At 46.7% G+C, this 17,833-nt stretch overlaps 1 long non-coding RNA gene across 1 annotated transcript in view; it reads left to right on the top strand.

The window, feature by feature from the left end:
- Positions 1–16,826, top strand: part of LOC137756031 (uncharacterized) — a 55,990-nt gene extending 39,164 nt beyond the window's left edge. The window contains exons 3-4 of the long non-coding RNA XR_011072158.1: positions 10,661–11,113; positions 16,659–16,826. This is a non-coding gene — a long non-coding RNA (uncharacterized lncRNA). The remainder of the gene's footprint in view (positions 1–10,660; positions 11,114–16,658) is intronic.
- Positions 16,827–17,833: the final 1,007 nt, after the last annotated feature.

The raw sequence follows: 17,833 nt of genomic DNA, 5'->3' as shown, positions 1-17,833 counted from the left end.
AGAGCTGGGTGAGACTCACCAAGATCACTGGACACCTTTGCTTCGGAATGAGACCACACTCACCGTGCGGTATAGTGCGTCCCAGGACTTATAAGTGGAAATTTGTAGCTTTGGACCCGCACCCATTTCACCCACCCCTAATCCCTCCTCTGGTAACCACCAATCTGTTTTCTGTAACCATGAGGTCAGTTTTTGTCATGTGTTTTTTTTTTTTTAATTCCGCATATGAGATCATACGGTGTTTGTCTTTCTCTGACTTATTTTACTTGGCATAATACCCTGTAGGTCCATCCATGTTGTCACAAATGGCAAGATTTCCTTTTCTATGGCTGACTAGTATTCGTGTGTGTGTGTGTGTGTGTGCGTGTGTGTGTGTTACATTTTTCTTTATTGATTCATCCATCAATGGACACTCAGTTTGCTTCCATATCTTGGCTATTTAAATGCTGCTGTAAACATGCGGGTGCATATATCTTTCCATGTTAATGTTTTCATTTTCTTCAGAAGTGGAATTGCTGGGTCATATCATAGTTTAATTTTTTTTAATATTTATTTATTTATTTGGCTGTGCCAGGTCTTAGTTGCGGCACGTGGGATCTTTAGTTGCGGCATGCAGGATATAGTTCCCTGACCAGGAATGGAACCCAGGCCCCCTGCATTGGGAGCACAGAGTCTTAACCACTGGCTCTCCCGGGAAGTCCCTAATTTTTAACTTTTTGAGGAACCTCCAGACTGTTCTCCATAGTGGCTGTACCAATTTACATTCCCACCAACAATGCACAAGGTTTCCTTTTCTTCACATCTTCGTCAACATTTGTTATTTCTTGTCTTTTTAATGATGGCCATTCTGACAGGTGTCAGGTGATATCTCATTGTGGCTTTGATTTGTATTTTCCTGGTAATGAGTGATGTTGAGCATCTTTTCATGTACCTGTTGCCATTTGTATGTCTTCTTTAGAGAAACATCTCTTCGGATCTTCTGCTCATTTTTTAAATAAGATTGGGTTTTTTTTTTTTCCTATTGAGTTGTTTGAGTTTATTATATTTTGGATATTAACCCCTTGTTAGAGGTTTTCTCCCATTTGGTAGGTTCCCTTCTCATTTTATTGATGGATTCCTTTGCTGTGCAGAAGCATTTTAGTTTGATGTAGTCCCTCTTGTTTGTTTATGCTTTTGTTGCCTTTGTTTTTGGTGTCACATCCAAAAAAATCATCACCAGGACCCATTCGCAGAACTTACCGCCTATGTTTTCTTCTAGGAATTTTATGGTTTTAGGTTTTATGTTCAAGTCTTCAATCCATTTTGAGTTAACTTTTGTGTACTGGGTGCCATTCTGAAATATCCACAAGACAAGGAGAACAAGGATGAGGTCACTGTCCTTCTTCTGATTTTCAAGACAGTGGATAGGTATTTTTCTAAAGCTCCTGAGACTCCACTAGGACCCGGTGGCCACGGGCAGCTTCCACGCTGGGTCAGCTGTCAGAGGCGCTTGTGTTGCGACTGTCCAGATCCTGAGCTTCTGGAAGGGAAGCAGAGCCTTTGGAGAGAGACTTGGGAAGTGGGTGGGCTGTGAGGGGTGGGTGAGAAAGAGAAAGGCAGATCTCCGGGCTGTTCAGATGAGCCTCAGCAAAGCAGCGCAGGCAGGACCAGCACTGGTCACCAAGCCACAGCTGCCCTCCTTCTACAGGCTCTCCAAGTGTGGAGAAACCTGCCGTTTTCCGTCTGGGACTGTCTCTGTGCTTTTTCAACCAGATTTAATCTTTACAAAATGTGATAACCAAAATAAAGGGATTAATTTTCCCTATCACCCTTTTCCCTTCCTTGGCCAGATCCTGGTTTTAATGGGAGTTTCCAGAGGGTTGAACCCAATGCTCCTCAGAAAGGATTTTTGCTCTTGTTGACTCCTTGATTTGGGGTTTGCTTGAAGGTCTGTTTTAACAAGTTTTCGAATCAAAGTCCGGTCTGTTCAGTCTGTTTCAGGCAGAGAGGCTGGGAAATGAACATAGCAGTCTGGGTAGTAGAGCCAGAACTCCCAACCTGCCATAGCACGGTTCCGGCAGGAGGCGCCTGGCCTGCTGTGGGGGTGAGGGGGGGTATTGCCCAGGCGAGGGAAGGAAGGCAGCCCTGTGAGAACTGCCTTTGGGGGAATAGTCCCATTGAGGTTGATGTTGCCAACAAGGGCCCGGCTCTGTGGTGGGTTCTTCTACCTTGGAGACAGTGTTCAGCTGAGCCCAGGCCTTCCATTCTTGGCTTCAGTCTTCAGTCATTTGCTTCCGTTAAATGTACCAAATTCCTAAATCATCTCCAATGCTGACCAGTACTTTTAGACAGAGCAGGACTCTTAACATTCTTCATGTGTGGCTGTCAGATTAATTTTGATGTAGACTTGAGTGAATGATAACGCCAAAAATTTGTTCAGTGACCCTGCACCCTCCAGATGCCATTTTATCAAACTAACAGGACTGTGTATCAACTTCTAAACTGTATCAAGGACAGAGATGTGCTTCGGGGACATGCTGTGTCCCACATACCAACTTTCCCCCGAAGTCTGTAGATTTAGTGTTTGTCCACTAAGCATCATTGGACAACCATTAGCCGTGAAGATCACCAGCATGTGTGTGACATGTTTCCCCCCAACCAGAGAGATGTCCTGGCCCTTCCTCTGGGGCCTCGTGATACTGTGCACACAACTCTGCGGTCGTTCTGGACACTTACTATGCTACGGTTCAGACACGCCCACAGACAGTGACAGGTGGGGTGGGGTCTACGTGTACGACAGACAGAAGCACACAAATGAGGTGCAGAGAGAGGGCTGCACCAGCGACCAAAGGGAGGGGAATCTGAAGACAGAAAACCCCCTGTCTCTTAACACTGCTCTGTCACAAAGTGGCTCTAATATGAATAATAAAGATTTTAAAGAGGGGTGCAGATGTCACATTAAATGCAAGTCAGCTGACAAACTGATACTTTGAAAAACTAAGTGCAATTTTGATAACCGATAGTGGTTAATATCAATACAATATAAAGATGCCTTAAAATGACAAGGAAACTGAAATTGTGAAGAGACAGGCAAGAGGAAAATATATAAAGCATAAAATAGGTTATTTACAGAAGGAAAATACATGTAACTAAAAACTCTTCAAAAACATGGGAACAGAGTTTCCTCCTTCCTAGAATTTAGGGGAAATTACAGGTAAAATAATACCTATTGGTTTGAGAAATATTAGAAGCGTTCTACCATAAACTGCAAGACATGAAGGGAGAAGGGAGTTCTCCCACAGTCCTTGTGAAAATACAAATTTTTGTCTTTTGAAAGCGTGGCCAGATATATCCAAACTATAAGTACACTTATCCTTAGTACCAGTGACCTGACTCCTTGCCCCATAGAAATAAAAGAACGTAGGAAAATGGGTATCAGAATGTCAGTTGGCCGAGGTCACCAAACCCATTAATAGCAGAAGTGCTGAGACGAGAACGGGAGTGTTGGGGGGCGTTTCTGAGACCCAGGAGGGTGAGTCAGTCGTGACCACCAGGCTAGCTTGTGGGTGAACCTCTAGCCCGAGAGCTTTGGTCGGCTGGCCGCCCATCTCAGCCACTCCACTGAACCAGGGAGTCTTTGAGGGAAAATAACACTCTCCCTCCCTCCTTGGGAGAATGGCTTAAGGTGAGGGCACAGCGATGGGAAAGCACAGGTGCGCAGGGAAGGTGAGCGCAGCACACATGAACTGGGCATTGTCTCGAGTTCTGTGTTTCAACAGCCCCAGACCTGGAATAGCTCTGTACATAATTCCATCCACTGTGGAAGCCATAATGCCCCCTGTTTATTTACGACAGAAGAAATTAGAACAGGTCACCAGTCCATCCCTCTCGCTGAGCAGGATTCTTCACACTAATCTCTCTCCTGTCATTGAAAGCCATCAGCAAGTTACACTTAATGTTCTGCGTCCTCTAGGGAGAGTAGAAATAATGACAGTTGTCAGCACTTTCTTCCTGGGCCCCAGACACCACAGCCAAGTCTATCTCAGTGACAGGAGGAGTGGTGTCACTGGGGTCGTGGAACGCCCCCCTCCTCCCTCCCCGCCTGAGCTACAGCAGATAAATCTCTGCCACTGAGTTTCCTTCGAGTGGAAACCCTCATGCATCCTGAGGAGGAGTGAGTTGTCCATGGGAGTCATATCAAAAGATGAAAGATTTACACAAAGAGGAAAATCCCAGATTGTGTGAGACTCTTACCTGCATCCAGGTGTCTCCTCCTCGCCGGTCCCCTGGTCACAGTGACCACGAGTCACGGGCTGTCTTCACTGGCATCCAGGTGTTTGGAGCAGGAGAGCGTGGGGTCTCTCAGCCCGTGGCAGCCCCTGTGCCGTGTGACCTTGGACTCTTCCTTAGAGGGGGGGGCAGGGGCCTCCAGGGCCATCTCTAGCGTTGATTCTGCGGGCGGCACCTCCGTCCACCCTCCCCCACGGCTCCCTGTACATCAGTCGGTCTCAGACAACTCATCGCTTAAGTCACAATGACACGTTTCAAATTTTCTGCAACAACCGTATCTCACTTTACAATCAGAAAAAGAACAAATGTTTTTAATATTTGAAATTTTCAGGGAAAAAAGTTAAAAACCCAAACCTTTTAAGAAGTTGCAGCAGACTGAAAGATGCTGAAATTGCAGATGACTAAAGCAGGGACCAGACTGACTGCTAAACAATAATTCTTAGAAGAAGGGGCACGTGCAGGTCAGACAGAGGGAAGCAAGTGCCAGCCCCCTGGAACATGGCAGGTTCCACCCGTGTTGGATGAGGAGGTGAGCGGGCACTAACTCCGGCTCAAGGTCTCCTACTTTCCTGCTGAAACAACCAGTGAAGGAGGAATGCAAACACTTCCACAGCCGCACCACACTGGGAAATGAAAGATTAATTTTTCTTTGCAGGTACTGATTAAGGAAGCTTTCATCAGCTGCCCAATTAGGGAAATCAATGCAGCATCACATGAAACGGGTCTAAATGTTCCCTTTTTATGGAACATACACAAGATCTCCTAACAACCACCACGTTGCCTACTTGGTTATTTAACACAGGAGAAAACAGGCCCTGAGGAGTTAGGTAACTGGCCTGAAGTCACAGAGCGAATTTATAGCAGGGCTGAGACTAGGCCTGGAACTTCCCACATCCCGTGACTGGTTCCCCATCTCCTCCGAACACCCTCATCCGTCCATCCCTAGGTGACCTCCCTCCAGATATGTTTGAATATCCCACTTCTCCCGTCTCCACTGCCTGCTGGAGGGGCCTGCCTGCCCCCACCCTAAATCCACCCTTCAAATAACAGGGCATCGTTTCAAGATGTACACTGTATAACTTGGCTGCTTGAAATGCTCCAGTGCCTCCTGTGGCCCTTGGGATGAACCCAAACCCTTGGGTGTGTGAACGGCCGCCGAGGCCCTTGCCTCACCCTCCTTCTCCCCAGGCTCCCAGACTCCTTCCTGCCTGGCCTTCGGCCTCGGGGCTGCATCTGCTCCTGGGAATCCCTTCCACCCAAAGACAGGTCCGAAGCGGTCGTTACTCTCCTGAGAGCTCCCGCTTGCGAACCAGGAGGGCGGCACAGCCTCAAGGTGCAGAAGGGGCAGCTGCCTGTCTGCCCTCTGGCCACTCTCTGGTCACCTGAGGTATGGTGATTATTCAATGTCTCTGACTCGGTTTCCTTGCCTGTAAAATGGGGATTGAGTTATACTCAGGAAGACTCTAGCTCAGCCCAGGGCGAGTGCTGTATGTGTGTGTGCTACATAAAATGAATAAGTTAAATACAAGTAATGATTTGTATTAACATTTCAGTTTGAGGGAGAATCATAGCTGGGGGACTGTTTTCTGGCTTTGGCAGCTGCTGCTGAGAATTCTGATTCCCTTCTGAACCCCCGGCCTGTGTGTCGCCAGGTGAAAGATCACAAGTGCAGACCTTTCCTGATCCATACGCATTTCAAGTGTCCCTCATTAGTCAGACATGTCCGTGCACCTCTCAGTTCCAAGACCAACCCTGTGAACTATTAATCACTCTGAGGAGGAGCTCGATTGCCCCAAGGTCCCTCAGATGCAGAGAAATAGTGAGAAACCGAGATGTGGTGTCCCTGATGGTGACAGCAGGACAGGACTGCATCGCTGAGCATGGGTGTGGGCGAGGCTCTGACTGGCCATCGGGCAGCACCGGGGTGAAGGTACCCTGGAAAGGGAGGTCCGCATCCAGGGGAGGTGTGGGTAGCAGGCCACATTCAGTAAGCTGTGCATTAAACCCAGGGTAGCTAAAGTAAAAATGCAGTGGAAGGGCCAGGCGACAAAGCTGAAGAGCGTGGACCAGGAAGACAAAGAGATGGTTAATAGGAGAGAAAGGACAATGGAAAGAATGTAGACGGAGGAGGATATTATCAAAAACAAATGCAAGAAACTTACCAGCCCCTACGGACACCCACTACGGGGCCGTAACGGGAACTCAGGCCGTCTCAGTGGCCACAGGTTCAGTCCGAAAGTGTGGATTGTCTGCAAACGGGCACCACGAGGGGCGAACCTAGGGCTTAGGGTCTGCCAGGCGGGGCTGACCTGGGAAGAGATGGCTGGGACATTAGGGAGAGGGTGATGGGAGTTGGGGGGTGGGGTGATGCTGAATGCGTGAGGAGCAGGGCCGGGGTGCCCCGCAGGGAGCTCGAGGCGCCCACCCACACAGCCCTCCTTAAAGACCAGCTTGTGTGTCCTCCTTCCTCTCCTCCCGTCAGCCCCCCGGGGAGCCTTAGCTCAGGTCTTTGCAAATCCAACCATCCTCCTTCAGTGTGCCAGGTACAAAGTGGTCGAGGCAAGTGGATTTATCTTTATTTCCCCGGTGGGATTGGATTAGCCGTGAATGCCCTCCTCTGAATAGATCACCTGTTTCACACCCTCCCTGTTCCTGCTGGCATCAGAGTGATGCCTTTCAGTCTAGGTAGAAATTAAGTGAAATCAAATTGAAGATGTGGTTCACGTTACACCGGGTCATGGAGGACTTGGGCACCTGGAGGAAGGACTCAGCAGCAGGTAAGGGAGCAGAGCCAAGCGTGGATTCCAAAATGGTGCCGTGACTCCCTCTTGGAAGATGCGGGGCTGTTTATGGGACTCAGAGGGGAAGGGGTTTGCTGGTGGGGCAGCAGCGGTCGGAGCAGGCTCTGGGGACTTGACCGCCTAAGGACAGTCCCGTGGTGGGAACGGGGCGGGTCCAGGCTCTGTGGGGTCTGAGCTTAGCCAGGTTAGGGAGCCTCTTCACAAAGAAGAATTCAAAGTGACCGACAAGGTGTGTCGAAACAGGGCCCTGGCGCTTCCTCAGCTCCGTGGTGCATCCCCCGTGGGGCTGGGACTTCTCGAACGGAAGCCTAACGAGAGGAATCTTATGTTACTGTGATGGAATGACCACTGGATCTGTAGTGTTTCTTGGTTTTGTTTCAATATAAAACTTTCTCCCTCCACACTGTGGTCAGTGTGCCATAAACCGGGCAGTCTGTGCCAGCCACCATGGTTCAAAGGGACCCTGATAACAGTTTCCCAAGAGAAGCACAGCCAAGAAAATAGTGATGCCCCTTGGGCTTCCCTGGTGGCGCAGTGGTTGAGAATCCACCTGCCAACGCAGGGGACACAGGTTCGAACCCTGGTCCGGGAAGATCCCACATACTGTGGAGCAGCTAAGCCTGTGTGCCACAACTACTGAGCCTGTGCTCTAGAGCCAGCGAGCCACAACTACTGATGCCCGTGTGCCACAACTACTGAGCCTGTGCTCTAGAGCCCACGAGCCACAACCAGTGAGCCCATGCACCACAACTACTGAGCCTGTGCTCTAGAGCCAGCGAGCCACAACTACTGATGCCCACGTGCCACAATTACTGAGCCTGCGCTCTAGAGCCTGCGAGCCACAACTACTGAGTCCGTGTGCCACACTACTGAAGTCTGCATGCCTGGAGCCTATGCTCCACAACAAGAGAAGCCACCGCAATGAGAAGCCTGCGCACCGCAACCAAGAGTAGCCCCCGCTCGCCCCAGCTAGAGAAAGCCCGCGCACAGCAACGAAGACCCAACACAGACAAAAATAAATAAATAAACAAATTTATTTTAAAAAAAAAAAGAAAGAAGGAAAATCGTGATGCCCCAGAAGCCACACTGATTGTTTCCATGTTTTGGCTGTTGTAAATAATGCTGCAATGAACGTGGGGGTGTAGGTATCTTTTCCAGCTAGTGTTTTTGCTTTCTTTGGATAAATACCCAGAAGTGGAATTGCTGGATCATCTGGTAGTTCTATTCTTAATTTTTTGAGGAACCTTCATACTGTTCTCCATAGTGGCTGGACCAATTTACATTCCAACCAACAGTGCACAAGGGTTCCCTTTTCTCCACATCCTCACCAACACTTGTTATTTCTTGTCATTTTGATGATGGCCATTCTAACAGGTGTGAGCTGATATCTTATTGTGATTTTGATTTGACTTTCCCTGATGGTTAGTGATGTTGAACATCTTTTCATGTACCTATTGGACACCTGTATGTCTTCTTTGGAAAAAATGTCTATTCAGAGCCTCTGCCCATTTTTTAATCAGATTGTTTTTTGGTGTTTGTTTTTTGCTATTGTGTTGTTTGAGTTCTTTATATCTTTTGGATATTGATCCCTTATCAGGTATATAACTTGCAAATATTTTCTCTCATTTAGTAGGCTGCTTTTTCATTTTGCTGATGGATTCCTTTGCTGTGCAGAGCTTTTTAGTTTCACGTGGTCCCTCTTGTTTGTTTATGCTTTTGTTGCCTTTGCTCTTGGTGTCAAGTCCAATAAATTATCGCCAAGACTGATGTCAATGAGCTTATTGCCTATGTTTTCTTCTAAGAGTTTTATGTATTACATTCAAGTCTTTAACCTATTTTGAGTTAATTTTTGTGTATGGTGTAAGATAGTGGTCCAGACTCATTCTTTTGCATGTGGCTGTCCAGTTTTTCCAGCACCATTTAATTAAAGGGACTGTCCTTTGCCAATTGTATATTCTTGACTCCTTTGTCATGAATTAATTGACTACATGTGCATGGGTTTATTTCTTGGGCTCTATATTTTTTCCATTGATCTGTGTGTCTGTTTTTTAATGCCAATGTTAAACTGTTTTGATTACTATAACTTTGAAATATCGTTTGAAATCAGGAAGCATGATGACTCCAGCTTTGTTCTTCTTTCTCAAGATTGCTTTGGCTGTTTAGGGTCTCTTGTGGTTCCATACAGATTTTATATTTGTTATATTTCTGTGGAAAGTGCCATTGGAATTTTGATACGGATGACATTGAATCTGTATATTGCTTTGGGTAGTATGGGCATTTTTAACAATACTAATTCTTCAAATCCATGAGCACAAAATACATTTCCATTTATTTGTGTCTTCAATTTCTTTCATCAGTGGTGTACAGTTTTTAGTGTACAGGTCTTTCGCCTCCTTGGTTAAATTTATTCCTAGGTGTGTTATTGTTTTTGATGAGATTGTAAATGGGATTGTTTTCTTAATTTATCTTCTGATAGCTCATTATTAGTGTATAGAAATGCAGCACAACCAAGTGATAGGAGGGTTGGAACCCTCAGTCGCACCTCCACTCCCCACCTCTGGGGAGGGGAAGAGAGCTGCAGGTGGAATCTACCCCCAGTGGTCAGCAGTTCAATCAATGAAGCCTCCATGAAAACCCAGAAGACGGGGTTTGGAGAGCATCCAGGTGGGTGAACACATGGAGATGCTGGGAGAGGGGCGCCTGGAGGGATCACGGGGCCCCAAACCCCCTCTGCACGCCCTGCCCCACGTGCCTCCCATCTGGCTGCTCCTGAGTTCATCCTTTTATAATAAACCGGTCATTTAGTAAGTAAAATGCTTTCTGAGTTCTGTGAGCCACTCTAGCAAATTAATTGAACCCAAGGAGGAGTCGTGGGAACCTCCAGACTATAGCCAATTGGCCAGAAGCACAGGTGACAACCTGGACTTGCGTTTGGCACTGGGTGGGGGGCAGTCTTGGGGTCCTGGGCCCCTCCCCTGTGGAATCTGACACTTACCTCCAGGTACAAAAGCCAGAACTGACTGACTCGTAGGTCACCCAGAGAATCGCTTGGAGGCATGGGGGAAACCCACACACATTGGAACAGAATCATACCTGTTCACATTACACTGGATCTTCCTGCAAGCGGGACCAGCCAACTCACCAGGTGTGCAAAGACCAGTGAAGTCAAGCTGTGGGTGCACCTCTGTCCACAACAGCCACCAGGGCAGCCTCAGCATCGCCCAGGTTTACACCGGGCCCTGACCTCCGCTATGCTGCCCAGGTTCTTTCCGGCTTCTGGCCCCTGAACTTCACTTTGCCTCTTAGTGATCACAGAGGCTTATGCTTCCCCGTCTGCCTCTTCTGCTTCCCAGCCACATTGGAGAAGAAATAACCTAGAGGGAATCACCTGCTTTGACAAATGATTTAGGCCAGTCAAGTTATCCAGTATCCCCCAGCCTCTGTTTCCTGACCTGTAAAATGCGTATTTAAAAAAATTCTTCATATGGTTTTGTGATATTTGGTTGGTTTTCAGTCCCTTCGATACATTGTCCAAAGGCACCTTTGCGTTTACTTTCGATTTCACAGGCTACTTCTTGCCGTTTAAACAGATGATCGTCCAGTTGGAAGTTTCAGCCGCAGCTGCTTCCTGCTTTGAATCCCAGCCTCATAGAGTTTATTTAAGTAAGATTTTTCTCAACCTGTGAAGCACAATTCCGAAGGCACAGAAAAGAAGCAATGTCTGCACCTCATCCGCACAATGTGGTCGAGTGCCAAGTGCCACAGAATGTCCCGCAGAGGCCACGGGGGAGTGACCCCTGGGGAAACGGTGCTCCAAGCTTGATGGACTGTAACGTCGTAGGAAAGAGAAAGAAGTGCCACAAATGAGAAAATACAAACGCGGTCTTGTCACGGATGGAGCTAGTGTAACCCTGGGAGACAGGAGGCTGCAGAGGAGCCTCCTGGGGAGGGGTCGGAGGTACTGAGACGGCTGAAGAATAGAAGGAAGAAGATCCAGACGCAGAAATGCCCTCTGGCTGAGTCAGCAAGGAGGGCACCACCAGGTGAGCCGCTGACATTGCTCTCAGTTATGCGTGTGTATGACATGCGTTATGTATTTTAGGTTATCATATGTATAGTTATGTATGTATATGTGTGTATATATATATATATATAGTTACGTATGTATGTATACTTCTGTAGCAGATTATGTAATTATGTAACAATTTGTGTTATCTAGTATTTAGTATGTAATTATAATTATATATTACATACGGTATATGACATATAGAATGTATTAAATATTCCATATATACTATATAATATGTAGAATACTATATATACAATATAATGTATACTATATTGTATATAAAATATATTGAATATAAAATAGTATATTTGGGATAATAGTATATAGTATTATAGTTACATATGTTATAACCATAATATATAGCTATACTATATATAGTATATAGTATTCTATATAGTTATATATTATATATTATATAAATGTTTTATATGATATATAATCTAAATGTAAATATATGGATATAAAATATTTTTTAAATACATTATTTTAAAAAATAAATGGAGAAAACTACAAATATTATACATTTGATCTTTCCAACAAAGAGCAGCAGATTAAGAATCCAATAAAAGCTAGAAGGAGTTCTGGCTCTCTCTAATCAGCTGTGGAGTATTGGAAAAATCAGTTAAGCTCCCTGGTCCAGTCTTGTCAGTAACTGAAAGATTAGCTGGTGCCCCTTAGGGGCCCTTCCTGAGCTTTCCTACAGAGTTTGATCCAATGTAGGGCATGCAGACCCATGATTAAGCATTCGAGAAGCTCCCTTCAGCTGGTTCCTTGGGTGTGGATCACCTCTGTCCCTGCCCAAGGCCCACAAGGACCCCGCCCTCTTGTGTGAGCCGGCCAGGGGCGATGACAGAACCCCTCCCTCTGCCTGGCACCCCCAGGCCCCTCCCCTGGCTCTGGCTTCTGGACCTCTTCCTGCCTTTGATACTTTCCCATCTATAAACCAGGGGTCTTTATCTCTCCTTGAAGTTGAGTTACTTAATCAAGATATTTTATATCCATCTTCTTGTATCACTTTTTTGTCCTGCAACATAAGACCAAAAGATAAAAATTTTTCATTTTTTAAAGATACCTTTATGCATTCGTATCTTTAATTTTTTCTCTTTTATTTCTTCTGGTTTTTTTCTTTAGGAGCACCAATTATACACATGTTATTTTCTCATCGTCTCCACATCATTCCCTGGCCCCCGAGTCACTTAACTGCCTTGCACTGTGCATGCCCAGCATCCTGAGTGACTTCAGGTTTGCTCCCCGTGTCCAGGACAGCACTTCCCACCTGCTTCTCCTACTTCTGATGGCTGCTGTTGGCGCTTTCACCTCCTGGCCTCTTCCTCCTTCACCCACTCCTGATCCTCTGTCCTTGTCCTGCAATCTCTCCTTGGAGCCCTTACAGCTCTTCCTTCTGCTTTTCTCCTAGGACAGCTTGTCTTGACTCCAAGTTTGTTTAGTGATGTTATTTCTTTGAATGATTTCTTATTTCTTTGTCTTTTTGCAATTTTGAAAAAAAATTAAAGATACAGGAAAAGTATAAAGAATTTTTACAAAACACATTGTGTTTCCATAACCCAAATTTAACTACATATTTTGTCATACTTGTTTCTAATCCTTTTAAAAGAAAAAATACATAATAGATATAGCTTAGGAATCCTTTATGAACAACACAGAGGCCTGTCCTCACTCACCCAGTGGTAAACAGTTTGGTAGTTTGTATTTTTATATTCCTTTTTAAAAAATTTACATATGTACATGTGTCCATTATACAAATTTATTTTTGAAAGTGTTACTTTACATTAAGTGGCACCATGCTGTATTAATTATTCTGCCCCTTCCTCTTTTCACACTATGTTCGTGATCACAAAATCCTATATTACCTATATTTCATCCTACTAGTTTTTGGTTGGTCACATTTAGGCTTTGATTTGTCTTATTCGTAAAGCAGGAATCTTGTTTAACAGGTTTTCCCGATAGAGAGACCCAGTCTCCCCACATTATATATTGAATGTCCGTGTTTCCTACTGACCTGTGACGCCACCACCATCAGATTACAAAATTCCCAAATACACACAAGACTGCTTCTGAGCTCTTCTTTTCCCTTGATCTGTTTTTCTACTGCTGTACTGTTGTCACAATCTTTATGACTGTACCTTTGATGTATTCATTTTCTTGTAAATTCTCCCAATTTGGCTTTTTCTCAAAAAAAGAGTTTTTGGTATTTTTCCTTCTCAAACTTTTTTAACCTTACATTATAGAAAATTTTAAACATATGTAAGTAGACCCAATAGGATAGCCCAATCCCAGCTGCAGTGATAATCAATTCATGCCCAATCTGGTTTCATCTACGCCTCCCCCTTGGTCCCCCCACCCCTGCCCCAGATTCTTTTGAAGCCAGTTCCAGGTAGTGTATCATTCCAAGCATTTCTTTTTTTCTTTTTTTTTTTTAAATTTATTTATTTTTGGCTGCGTTGGGTCTTTGTTGTGGTGTGCAGGCTTCTTATTGCGGTGGCTTCTCTTGTTGCAGAGCATGGGCTCTAGGCGTGCAGGCTTCAGTAGTTGTGGCATGCAGGCTCAGTAGCTGTGGCTCTCGGGCTCAGTAGTTGTGGCTCGCGGGCTCTAGAGTGCAGGCTCAGTAGTTGTGGCGTACAGGCTTAGTTGCTCCGTGGCATGTGGGATCTTCCTGGACCAGGGCTCGAACCCGTGTCCCCTGTATTGGCAGGCGGATCCTTAACCACTGCACCACCAGGGAAGCCCCCAAGCATTTCTTAAGCTATTTCTTTACACATATTCTCTAAAATCAGTTTTTTAAGTTCCCCATATATTTTGATGGAGTTTTGATTGAATTTTCATTGAATTTAAAGATTTTGGAGAATTCACTTACAAAATTGAATCTTTCTATCCATGAAATTGGATAAAATTTCTAACCATGAAATTTTTCCCCATTTATTAAATTCTTCCTTTATATCTTTTAATAACACGTTTGTTGTTTTCTCTGTGAAGATGTTGCACATTTGTTAGATTTTGCTGCAACTATGAATGTTACAGATTTTGCTGTGACTATGAATGACACAGTTTAAATTATAATTCCCACTTGGTTATTGCTACTGTAAAGAAATGATATGAATTTTGTGCATTGCTCTTGTCCCCTCCAAATCTTGCTAAACTTTTATTTTTTTATTTTATTTTTTAATAAATTTATTTATTTTTGGCTGTGTTGGGTCTTTGTTGCTGCACACAGGCTTTCTCTAGTTGCGGCGAGTGGGGACTACTCTTTGTTGCGGTGCGCGGGCTTCTCATTACGGTGGCTTCTCTTGTTGCGGAGCACAGGCTCTAGGCACGCGGGCTTCAGTAGTTGTGGCACGCGGGCTCAGTAGTTGTGGCTCGTGGGCTCTAGAGCTCAGGCTCAGTAGTTGTGGCGCGTGGGCTTCAGTAGTTGTGGCACACAGGCTCAGTAGTTGTGGCTCACGGGCTCTAGAGTGCAGGCTCAGTAGGTGTGGGGCACGGGCTTAGTTGCTCCGCGGCACGTGGGATCTTCCTGGACCAGGGCTTGAACCCGTGTCCCCTGCATTGGTAGGCAGATTCTTAACCACTGCACCACTAGGGAAGCCCTAAACTTTTATTAATCTGAGTAGTTTATTCATAGATTCTCTTGGATTTTATAGGTAGACAATCGTATCATCTGCAAGAAAATGATAGCTTTGCTTTCTCTCATCCCTTATAACTCATGGTTTTTATTTTTTATTTTACTGCAAAGGCTTGTTCTCCAGTGCACTGTTGAGAAGAGTAGTGATAACTGGCTGTCGCGCTTGTCCCTCACATTCGTGGCTCTTGTACATTCCCCATCTGCCTAACATCTTCTCCTCGCCCAGCTGGGCAGCATGTCTCCACCTGGCCCCGGGCTGACTCCAGGCAATCTGCATTCATCTTTGAGGGAAGCGGGTCTGCTGAGCCAGCCTGGTCCTGAAGGCCCATGGGGGCAGGGACAGGGCTGAGCTGCAGAGAAACCACGACACCACCTGGGTTTGCTGTCGTCCCCTGCAGGATCCCCTCACTCACACAGGGTGACGGTGGCCGCACCCTCCCCGCCCACCTCCCCTTGGCCGACTCTTAGCTAAAAGGCTGGGTCATAGGCCAAAGAACTAGCACGCAGACTGGCCTTCAGTTTTAACCTCCCACCATGTGAGAGGGGTCTCAGCTCACCCTTCTCAGGCCCATCAGCCCAGGGAATCCCCCTGCACCCCTACCTCTGGGACAGAGCCAGGGTCCACGACCAGGTCAAATAGGGGTAGGCATCCCCAGCCGAGCGATGCATGGATTTGCCCAGGCCCTCATCCCTGATGCATGACAGGTCCCCGAGACTCCACCGCTTTCTCTTCCCTGCCCTGCTCTTTGCCTTCGGTGTGTGGCAGGGACAGGACGCTCGGATGGGGTGAGTGGCAGGCGACCCTGGGGTGCGGGAGACCCTGGGCGTTCATGCTTCCTTAGCTCCTTCCCCTCCTGCCCCTGATTCCCAAAGTTGTAAAAGTAGGTTCCACTTCCCAGCTTCCTGTACAGTGATGTTGAGAAAGCCCAGGAGTCCACTTTCCCATATTCTCACCTCAGGACATTTGAACAGTTAATACTTTAGCAGCAGAAAATAAGCCACCACATAAGCAGTAAGTTTCTTGGTTAGAAAACGAGCCATCAGAGAAAAAATAATTTTTGCAGAGAAGGAGAAATAGTGGGTGGGCTGAGTTTTCTATCTTTCGTATGGTAGATTAGTGATTATATGTCTGCACAGTGGCAGCTAACATTTTCAAATAGGAAGGCATATGATTAAATCTCTTTTGATGTTATCTGCAAATTGTTTCTCTGAGCTCTGCTTCCAAAGGGTAGCTCTCCAATTAGAGTCAGAGATGATTATTGTGGAGTTAGCCCTCACTGTCTACTGCTTAGACAGGTGACTTCTTCTTTAAAGCGCTAATTAGCCCTACATGCAGTATCTTGTATCGTATGTGACCTTCAGCATTTTGTTCTTTTCTAATTGGAATCATCTCTCCTCATGCTTCTCCAATAAAATGGAGAACCTGTTGGGAGCTCTTTGCTGCTCCCTCCCAAGGCCCCTGTGATCCGCCACGAGGCGCGGGCAGTCCTGCGGCTGCTGCTCCCCTGCCCCCGGGGCAGTTCATTCCGTCCCCAGGGCTGATGCTTTAGTAAGTTCATTTCCACTCAGCAAATTTACAAACACCTCTCTTGAAGTAATAGATTGTTCGCTCTTGACGACTTGTTATTATTATTGAAATGGACCTTAAATTAGGGTCAGGGATCCCTAAACCTCTCATGGTCACTAGTGAGCAAAACGAAGGTTAAGGAGTGAGGACGTGTTAGGTACGATGTCCTCACACCTTCGTTTTGCTCACTAGTGACCATTAGAGATCAATTTAGAGACTCTTGACGTTAGGTCCTTTTTTGAAGGGTTAATTAAATGACATTATATAAACCACCTTGACGTGCTTTAAAAAACACTTCCATCCCTCTTTTCCAAGTGAACTCCAGTTCCTGGCTGGTCCATGGGTGACGGCTGTGCTGTGGCGTCGGCGTGGGGACTTCTGACAGCTGTGCTGATGAGGACGGTGTGTGGCTCTCAGGGACACTCACAATGCACCGGGCTCTGCCCAAGTCCGAAGAAGACTGATCACCGTGCACTCAGCCATCACTACACTGCTGGGGGGGAGGGGAGGGTGGGGCAGGTACCACTACTGTGTTTTGCAAAAGAGAAAACAAGGAGGCACAGGGGGTTAAGGGCCTGCCGTGGGCAGGCGAGCTAGGGCTGAGCCTGTCGGTCTGGCCCCTTCACCACCATCTCGTGAACAGTTTCCATGATGAAAGCAGAGGCACTGTTGGGTGGATCCCGCATCCTGATAACCCGTCAGCTTCAGTCATCAAACCCGCGTCCCCTGCTGTTCACTGTCCTCTGTAAACCTCCTCCCATCTCGTTTTCATTCAGTGGGAGGCTCGTTCCTTCAGCAAACATTCCCGGAGCTCCATCGAAGTGTGGGTTCTTAGAACTGTGTCACAGCTCCGATGGGGAACAGAACAGAACTGCACTCCCCCACGGAGATTACAGTCCAACTCGGAGAGGCGCACCTGAAGTCACTTGGTAATAACTTAAAGGTTGTAACTGCGACAGTGGCTCAGAGGGACAGAGGGGCTGGACTGAGAGTTCGGAGGGTCGAGGGGCACCAGCAGGAAATGCCTGCGCGAGCTGAGTAGATGGTGGCGAGGCAGTGGGGATGCAGGGGTCCTCTTGGTGGGAGCCTGGAGCACCAGTGGGGTGGAATTCACAGATGGCGCAAGTCGGGACAGTCCCGCTTCCAGTGGGAGGCGTTGGTGGCTCAGTGGCAACGCTTGTGCCTTTGTCCCCACACTGGACGAAGGCACAGGATCATCTGCCTGTGCAGAACCATTGTTCTGTGAAGACCAGTAACCCATCTGTGGGCAGCAGGGTAAGGCCCCAGAGATGTCCAAGTCCTAATCCCCAGAAACAGTGACTACCTTAGGCTAAGCGGTAAATGTTGCTTATCAGCTGACCGTGAGGTGGGCGGTCAGCCGGGATCACCCAGGTGGGCCCAGTGTCATCAGGGTCCTTATGAGTGAGTGGAGGAACCAGGGAGAGGGGGGCGGGAAATTCTTGGTGGTCAGGGCTGGCTTTGAAGGGGGA

Source organism: Eschrichtius robustus, chromosome 21, assembly GCF_028021215.1.
Source record: "Eschrichtius robustus isolate mEscRob2 chromosome 21, mEscRob2.pri, whole genome shotgun sequence".
Taxonomy (NCBI): Eukaryota; Metazoa; Chordata; class Mammalia; order Artiodactyla; family Eschrichtiidae; genus Eschrichtius; species Eschrichtius robustus.
This window is presented reverse-complemented; position numbering and strand designations above follow the sequence as displayed.